Here is a 9,108-nt window from a genome sequence, read left to right as displayed (position 1 = left end):
ATAGGGACCTAACAGTTGTTTTCTTTAATAAGTCACAATCCTCACTCTGGAAGATCAAAATCATTCCCCTAGTAAGAGATGTCAAGGTGCGGGGGCGGGGGGGGGGGGGGTGTGGAGAGTGTTCCAGAAGGAGCCAGCCTCAATTCAAGAGCTTCTGCACACCCACATGGCTGTCTTCAGCTCCCACGTCCCTGAGCTAGTATGTCACCACTAAAGAGTCCCACACCTGGAAAGCCAATGTCAACACCTTAGAAATCAAGGGGGAAAAAAACCGACCAGACACCTGCAGCTCCCCTAGCCGGTCTCACACTGTTTGCTTGTGTGTTAATGTATACGCAGCTGGTACGGCAGCTCCCCAGGCAAGAGCTCGGGGAGATTTAGCAGCCTCATTCAGCTCAGCTCGGAATCTACCTAGACACAAATGGCATGCCTTTCCGTGGCTTTGGCCAGGAAATAAAACTGCCGAGAAATACCAACAGGTGATATAACATTTCTAACATTAGGACTCTTCAAGCATTACCACGCTTACTTGTCCATCACATGTCTCCCCGAATTGAGTCCAGACTCCTTGGTGGGCTCCGCAGGACTCAGGACAAACTCTGTTCTCAGTCTCACTCCTTCTCCTCGGCAAACACTGTTCTACTTTTGTTGGTCGCATAACACGTGCTGTGATTTCACGCCTTTGTCTTTGTTTGGAACACTCTGTCAGCCTGAACTAGCCTCACTCCCCACTTGTGGAATTCCTGCTTTACCCTCAAGCACCGCTCAAATGCCATCTCCCCAGGGTGGTCAGAATGAGCTGAGACAAGGGTCAGAGCCACAGAAGGTTGGGGCATGAGGGTCATGGTACCAGGGACTTCTGCTGTCACGAAGCTTTAGGGAGACAACTCAGCTCTGAGCCAACAGGTCATTCGTTCTCAGAACTCCAAGCGATGGCCGATGCTTTCAAGCAAGAGTGAACCTCTAACAGTGACTAAAGAAGACTGAGAAAGGAAACTCACCTGGATTCTACCGCTGTGATGGCCAAGAAGGAGCACCTGCAGGAAGTCATCCAAGAAACCGGATGCCTCGTCGTAGGCTGACAGCCAGGAGGCAACCCTGCAAAAACCAAGTCCTTGAAGATTGCTGTCGAACAGGCGCTGTGGCACACACGGCTAGCCCTCCCGGCCCCCATTTCCCTTTCTTTGCTTACGTGCCCCTTGATTAAACTCGAGAACAGTGGTACTCATACTTTGGACCATTAGAATCATCTGGAGGGCTTGCCAAACGGACTGATGAGCACCTCCTCACCACACACAGCTCTTCTATCCAGTAGACCTGGGGTGCAGTGAGATTATTTGCATTTCTAACAAGTCCCAGGTGAAGCCAATGCTGATGGTCTTGCCAGAGCACAGGCTGAGAAGCACTGTCTTAAGAAGGCACCTGACCCCCACTTCTCTCCATTCTGGGGGTTATGGATGGAAGGGCCATAGGAGAAGAGGCGAGAAGACCACAAGAGGTGATTGCTATGGTCCTAATGAGAGACGACGAGAGTTCAAATTAGGGAAGTGCCTGGAGGAATGGAGAAAGAAAAGAGAAAGTGAGCATTTACTGATTAACTAGATTTGAAAATGAGAGATTAAAAAAAAATCAAGTATGCCCCTACATCTCAGGCTTCAGAAACTAAAAGACACATGTCCATGAGAAGGTCTGTTTTATAAGTAGAAGGGATTTGTGTTTGATATCTGGTGACAGGAAGGAGACAGTGAAGCTGACAAGTTGGTACCAGAGGCAAAGGGATAAATGACAGAACAAGGTCTGCGAGGACTTGTGAGTCTGTGAGGTGGTAAGGGCTGGCTCACTGGATCAGAAGGGAACAGACCTGGGGGAAAGGGGGTAAAGGAACCGAGACCATGAAGATCATTTGTGGGCAGGAAGTTAGGAACCTGGGGGGATCATACTTGTCATTTTCTTTGTGAAACAGATAAAGTTTCAGGATTTGAGAGAAACTAGTAAGGGAAACAGAAAAGTCAAGTGACTAGAGTTAACGACTATTGCTGAGTAACACTGATAGATGGGCAGGACATCCCTCCCATCTGGGAGGTTCATGTAAGCTATACAACAATCCTACAAGCTTCCAACTGAACGGGAGCGCAAGGTCTCACAGCTATTAAATGAGAGAGCCAAGTTCGTAATCCAGGTCTATTGATTTTCACAACAGGTAAATAGTTTCCTTTCAAAGACAGAGCCTGTCATTACTGAAGGAAAGAGAACATGCTTTTCAGATAGGAAGGGAAAGGATTGGGACTTTGTTCTGCCCTCTCTTCCCACAGGTGTTCAGAGCCTTCTATGGTGTAAATGTTTGTGTCGCCTGCCAATTCAGAAACTGAAATTCTAACTCACAAAGGTGGGGACTTTGGAAGGTGAATCGGTCATGAGGGTAGAACCCTGGTGAATGGGATTAATATTCTTATAAAAGAGACCCCACAGAGCACCCCCCTCCTCCTCTATGTCAGGGATACAGTGAGAAGTCTGTCACCAGGAGGAGGGCCCTCACTCAACCATAATGGTGCTGTGATTTCAGACCTCCAGCCTCCAGAACTGTAAAGAGTATATTTCTGGTGTTTATAAGCTGCCCAGTCTGTGTTATTTTCTTATGGTAGCCCAGATGGAAAGACAGAGCCCCAGTGAAGAAGCTTTTCCAAGGATGTTTCTTGTAGCCCTCTCTGTGTGTACAACCTCTTACTTCAGTAAATGCATTAGCGATGGCCTCAGAGTCTAAATAATTAACAACCCACCACCAGGGTGCTTCCAGTTCTGCCAACAGGTATCCTAAAAGTCTCTAAACAAAATGGATTTTAGCTACTATTTAAAGTTAAAGCAACAGAGCCCGGGTATGAAACCCTGTCATTTCACAGAGGAAGAAGTTCGATCTCCCAAAAGGTAGAAATCATTTATCTCGCTGGTCCATTTCAGATTCATAGGGATTGCATTTCAAAGCTACTTCACTTAAGGGAGCTGCTGTCTCAAATTAAGGCCCTTCCCCACCCCCCGCCCATGCACACATTCTCGGGAGCAGGGATCTGACTGCCACAGTGGAAACAGCATATTAGAACATAATGCAGAATAGGGTTACGAAGGCCTAAAAAAGCTCCCTGCACAGGTAACCTGAGAATGTAACATATTTAGAAACACTCCCCCGTTCTCAGAACCAACTGGAATGATCTGGTTTTGTGCATTGGTGCAAGAGCACTGATCTGAAAACAGCTGTTTTAGATTCCCCCAAAGTGAAAACAAGCACCCCCCCCACCCACGCACATGTGCACGCGGATGGGGACATACGCACACAGACCTCCACACACATTCTTTGAAAACTCATCTGAGGGTGGCTAGCGAAGGTCAAGCAAATTAAAAGCAATGTCAGTCGGTTGGACAGTATTTTTCCTTGAGGTCTTCAATCACAGTGGCCACTTCTGGAACATTCGGGCCACTTCAGTGACTGCTGCTGGAAGCACGCCTCCTCCACATGCCCTCTGATTACGCAGAGAATCGTGAGCCCAGCCTTGCAGGTGCTCAGCCTACCTCCCAAATAGGCCCTTGTCTCCAATCCCCGCTCAGGGTCGATTTCATTTTGCAAGTGGGTCTTAGAGCAATCTCGCATGAGGAAATGAGAGCCAGCTCTTCTTAAATCTTACGAGTAGCTCCCATGAATGCAACTGCCACCATTAGTCGGGTAGATTCTTCCTTCTCATTGGATTCCTGAACTTGAAGTCTACAGGGATATCCTTACATTTAACCGTTGGAAGAAGATTTCCAGCAGGACCGAATACTGCAGGAGAAAATGGTGCAATCAAATGTCGTGCTCATATTTTAGATTCAGGTTCTCAAACCTCCAAGGGGGGCACCATACAGCCAGCAAGCCTGTTCTTCTTTCTTCCATAGACTCTTGCCCACTTCTCAAGATGGCCTCACAACTCGCACACCTCCTCTGCCCTCACTCCCAGTACACAGCTTTACCTCAGACTTCATGCAGAAAACAGCAATTAAATACAAACCCTTCCTCTTACCACCCGAAGCCCACATTCCCACCCCACTGTTGTTTCTCCAAGAGCATTAAAGACGCCCTCTCACTAACAACCAGCCTCTTTACTCTGGACACCGACTCCATCACTCTGCAAGGATTTCACTTCCTGGGTCATTCTCTGCCTCTCTCCTGCACCCTCCAACTCCCAACTTCTAATGGGAAGTTTCCATTCTAGGTGCTCTCTTGTTGAGATTAAAAACAAAAAACACAGCAAAAGATCTCCTCTGCCCCTGTCTGCCCAGCCACTCCCCTTCAAGGCAAATCCTCTGCAGAGGGGTCTCCACCTGCTGTCTCCACTTCCTCACCCCCACTAGATCCTCAACACACCCCTCTGTCGTCCTAACCCCACGCCCGCTGAAACTGTCCTTGTCAGGTGGTCACTGATGTCCATGTCACCAAACCCAAAGGACACTTTTCTAGACCTTTCTCCTCCAAATACAGATGTTTACTCCCTTCCTCATGCCTTCTTTTGCCTTATATTCTCTCAAGGTTTCCCTCCTCCCATACCAGATGCTCTTCTCAGCCCATTTTGCTAGCTGCTTCTCCTCTGGGTAAGCCCAGGGATTAGCCCTGGGTCTTGCCTCTCTCCCCACCACCCACAAGGCTACGTTCTTACATGTGTTTCAAAACCACCTTCATGCTGATGACTCGCAAATTTCTATCTTCAGCCTAGACCTCCCCTCTGCGCTCCAGACTTGTGATTCCACCATCTAATTGATGTCTCCACTTGTATTTCCAACGGACAATTTCAACTGACTCTGTCAACCACAGAACACTCGGTTGTTCCCCTCAAGACTGTATCCTCGAACTCCTACCCAGTCTTCCTGTTTTAGGAGTATCAGAACTAGCATGTATTCAATGCATATTACGTGCCAGTAAGCAAGTCAGCTACTAATCACCTCCTGTAAAGCTCACAGCATTCCTATGGAATAGATAATTTTTATTATCGCTATTTTATAGAGGAGAAGACCAAGGCACAGAGAGGTTAACTTTGCCAGGGTCAAAGCGCTAATAACAATCTCAGATCGGAAGAGGACCCAGACATTCTAGCATAATGGCCAGTATGCTACAGTGTCCTCTTGCCAAAGACCTAAGAGTTGTATTGATTACTCTTTTTTCCCACAACCCCTACATCTAAATCCTCAGCAGGTCTGGTTAATTCCAGCTCTAAGATCTGTCATTTTGAACCTGTCTACTTCTCCCCATAGCCGTGACCGCCATTTTGGTCTTATGTAGCCCATGGTTACACAGCCTTCTAACTAACTTAACCCTCTGCCACTTCTTCCACCTCTGAGCCACTCACCACAGATGGGCAAACATCACTTAAAATGGGAAAGATATCATATCACTTTCCAGGTTAAAACTGTCAAAGGCATCCCACTGCAGTTAGATGGAAACCCAATGTCTTCACCATGCCCTGCAGGGCCCTGCATTTCTCTCCAGCTTCATCACAAACCACTCTTCCCCAACTCATGGCTCCTCACCTGTGCAGGCCTCCTTTCCCTGACACAAAGTCTCTCAGCCCTCCCTACCCCATCACTCAGGGACTTGGCCCTTTTCCCTTGTCTGGAGTGCCCCACCCCAACTGACTGCTTCCTGCCCACCCTATTCCCTCATCTTAGGATCATCCCTCATAAACACTCTCTCTAAAGTAAGGCCCCAAGGGATGTGTTAGCTTACACAACTTATAACTATTTATTCTCCATTTTTTTGGTTTTTGGTTTTGTTTTTTGGCTTTTTTTCTAAATCTGTCCTCCCCTAAGAAGCTCCATAAAGCCTAAACCAGGTCTTTCTCATTCTTTATGATAACACCAGTGTCCAGGATAGGGCTCAGCATAGTTGAGCCCCTCAATCAATCTTAATTAATTAATGTACTCATTCTAGTTTCCTTAAGTATCTTAAATGGGACAGGAATCCCAACATTTAAGGTATAAGTATTTCTAAAAGGGAAACTGATTTTTGTGAATCACAAAAAATTTAGAAGTACTCATTCCTGAAAGAGCTATAAGTAAAGGGGGAAAAAAACAGAATTTCCCTGGACAGAAATGTAAATTGTTGAAGGAAGCTTCGCTCGGCAGAAAAAAGGGAACTTGTAGTCACTGCATCTATCAGCTAATGGGGCACACAGGGTTCTCTCAACTTGCAAAGTGAATAAGAAATTGAGTTTAATAAAAATATTCAAACCGCTGGTCAAAAGAACCAAGATTATAAACTCTAATACAGGAACAATATGGATGGTTAAGTAGTAGAGGATGAAAAAAGACAAATGCACCACCTAAACTGTTAGACTTTCTCAAAAAAGCATGAAATTAACCTGGTCCCCAATGTTTCTGAGATTCTCACTGAAAACAAGAACATGTGTTGCCGCCTATCAAGACTTCTAGCTAATCCTTCTCAACAGGCACCAAGGGCAGCATGGTTGAAATGGTAGGTTCAACAATGGCTGTGTTCAGTGGAATTCTGGGGCCAATAAATTCAGCAAAGATGGCACAAAGATATAACTGGACACTCTGTTAGGGAACACCACCCACCTCCACCACAGCCCTGGGCTACCTTACCCATGTGCTGCCTTCCAACTTCTTGCTCATGGGCTTTATACTGCAGACCCAAAACACTCCACTCATTCATTCATTCACTCATTCATTGATTCAGCAACTCTACCTCCAGAGTCTCCTCTATGCCAAGCACTGTTCCAGGAGCTGAGGTTGGGGCAGGGAAGAAAATAGACAAGGCTCTGCCTTCACGGAGCTTTCGATGTTCAGGGAATGAAAAATGTAAGCATGATAACGACCCAAGAAACCAAGAGGTACACGAAGGAAATGAAACAGGGGAACAAAAGAAAAGAGGGAGTAGGGCCCCTTGGGGGTGGAAATGGGTAGTGCCCAAGCTGGGGAGACAGCTGAGGTCTCTCTGAAAAGACAGTGTTTGGGGCGCCTGGGTGGCTCAGCTGGTTAAGTGTCTGCCTTCAGCTCAGGTCATGATCTCAGGGTCCTGGGATCGAGCCCCACATCGGGCTCCCTGCTCAGTAGGGAGTCTGCTTCTCCCTCTCCCTTTACCCCTCCCCCACGTGTGCTTGCTCTTTCTCCTTCTCTCAGTCTCTCTTAAATAAATAAATAAATAAATAAATAGGCAGTGTTTGACTTGAAGAAGAACAATATTAGACTATGCCCCGTAGCACCCACAGAGATGCAAACGTGAGTGGGACTCCTGAATCTTCTTCAAGGCCTGCGTGTGCATTTCCTTGTTAAATCCACTTTTAGACAACTTAACCAGAACCACGCCCCTCCTCAATATCTGACTACCTTCAGTATCTTACCACATTTGTCTTCTCCCTACCATCCCCCCAGGAGATGTCTGACCACCTGGCCTGCCTTCAGCAAGAATCCTGTTAGGAGAGTTTAGCCAGAATCCTTCTCCCCTGTGAGGTTTCTTCTTAGTGATTTTCCATCCACTGAGCCCACCAGCTCCTTGGCTGTGGATTCTCACTTGCCCATGCCAACTGTAAAATCCCATTGCAGAGGACCCTCTACCTAATGCGATGGTTCTGGACCACCTACCTTACCACCCATACCAAGTGTCACTGAGTGTTTTTTTCTTTAACAGCACGAATGGTCAATAGCCCAAGCTCAGTGTGACTCAGCCCAGTGAGTGGTGTGTGAAGACATCAGGCCAGACCATGGGGTTCTGGGAGGCCACAACAAGGAAGGGTTGGCCTGGATCCTCTCTCTACCTTCCTCCACTGTGGGTACACACGTGGGCAGGCAGACATTGGTTGTACTCTCTTGACCTTTGCCTTCTGCTGAGTTAAGCCACTGCTCCCACTTCTTACTTTGCAGAGAGCAGAGGGTGGATGTAGAATGAGGCTCATTTTGAGTAGCTGTGACCCTCCAATGAAGGTCAAAACTCCATTAAGGAGACCACCCCCTATAATTCTCTCTCTGGGTTCCTGTAACTGTTCCTTCTACGTTACCCTTCATGCATGGGGTAGTAACAGCCCTGCACTCTTAATATTCCTTGGGGTACTGTGCCATCCTTTATTGCTTTTTCAAAACCCTATCCAGGGCTGCCTAGAAATTCCCATCAAACACCCAACCAGAGAGTGATGTTCTTGCCAGGACCTTGACTGATAGATTTTCATCTAAAAACACTATGCCAAGCCACTCTCTCATTTGAGCAGTTACCTTTTGCTTTCTCCTTAGTCTTGATAAGCCACTTGCTAGAAGCTGGTTCTTGTGAGTGGCACCTAACTCCACATAACATCGCCTTTGGAATTTTCAGAGGCTTTTGGGTCGATGAAATGTCATTCAGCTCCTCTGGTTGCCTTTCTTGGCACAAAGCTTCCCTGAGATCAGAGCACTCTTTAGGGTGATGCAAGTCATACCAATAAAATGATTCAGGACAGAATCTTGAAGCTGAAAGGCAGTGTGGCATAGAAAACACACTGGGTGTGTAGTTCAAGTTTAAATGTGTGATCCTTGGCTGGTCCATTTCTTCATCTTGAAGAGTGTGATGATAACAATGTGCAGTGATAAACTAATTCATCAACAATTACAGTAAGAATACTGGATGGACTTATCAGGCCACAGTGAGCGACTCGGCTCCATTCTGGGGAACAACCACTCAATAACAGCATTAATCAATCCAGCGTTCATTCTTTACTTCACTGATTCTGAGACAGAGAATACATCTAAAATCCATGAAAATTCTTATTTTGATGGCTCCTTAAAATTACAGTGCCCCTACAAACATTAAAATACAGAGGTTATAGTAGCCAGCTCAGGTTGCCATCATGAAATATCAGAGACATTTATTTCTCACAGTTCTGGAGGCTAGGAAAGTCTAAGATCAAGGTACCAGCCAATTTGGTTCTTAGTGAATGTTCTCTCCTGGCTTGCAAATGGCTGCCTTCTCATGGTGCCCTCAATGGTAGAGGGAGAGAGCTCTGGGGTCCCTTCCCCTTTATAGAAGGATCCCACTCTATCAGATTAGGGCACCACAGCAATGACCTCATTTAACCTTGAACATCTCCTCCCAGGCCCTGTCTC

At 46.6% G+C, this 9,108-nt stretch overlaps 1 long non-coding RNA gene across 2 annotated transcripts; it reads right to left on the bottom strand.

Annotated features, from left to right (window-relative positions):
* Positions 1 to 235: 235 nt before the first annotated feature.
* LOC116645175 lies at positions 236 to 8,797 on the bottom strand. Of its 2 annotated transcripts, XR_004301917.1 has the most exons (4): positions 8,245 to 8,797; positions 3,332 to 3,808; positions 1,193 to 1,551; positions 236 to 1,098 (listed from the first exon to the last, which is right to left on the bottom strand). It is a non-coding gene; the product is annotated as an uncharacterized LOC116645175 (long non-coding RNA). The 2 variants fall into 2 exon arrangements; XR_004301916.1 differs by having other exon boundaries at positions 236 to 1,551.
* Positions 8,798 to 9,108: the final 311 nt, after the last annotated feature.

Source organism: Phoca vitulina, unplaced genomic scaffold, assembly GCF_004348235.1.
Source record: "Phoca vitulina isolate PV1807 unplaced genomic scaffold, GSC_HSeal_1.0 scaffold32, whole genome shotgun sequence".
Taxonomy (NCBI): Eukaryota; Metazoa; Chordata; class Mammalia; order Carnivora; family Phocidae; genus Phoca; species Phoca vitulina.
This window is presented reverse-complemented; position numbering and strand designations above follow the sequence as displayed.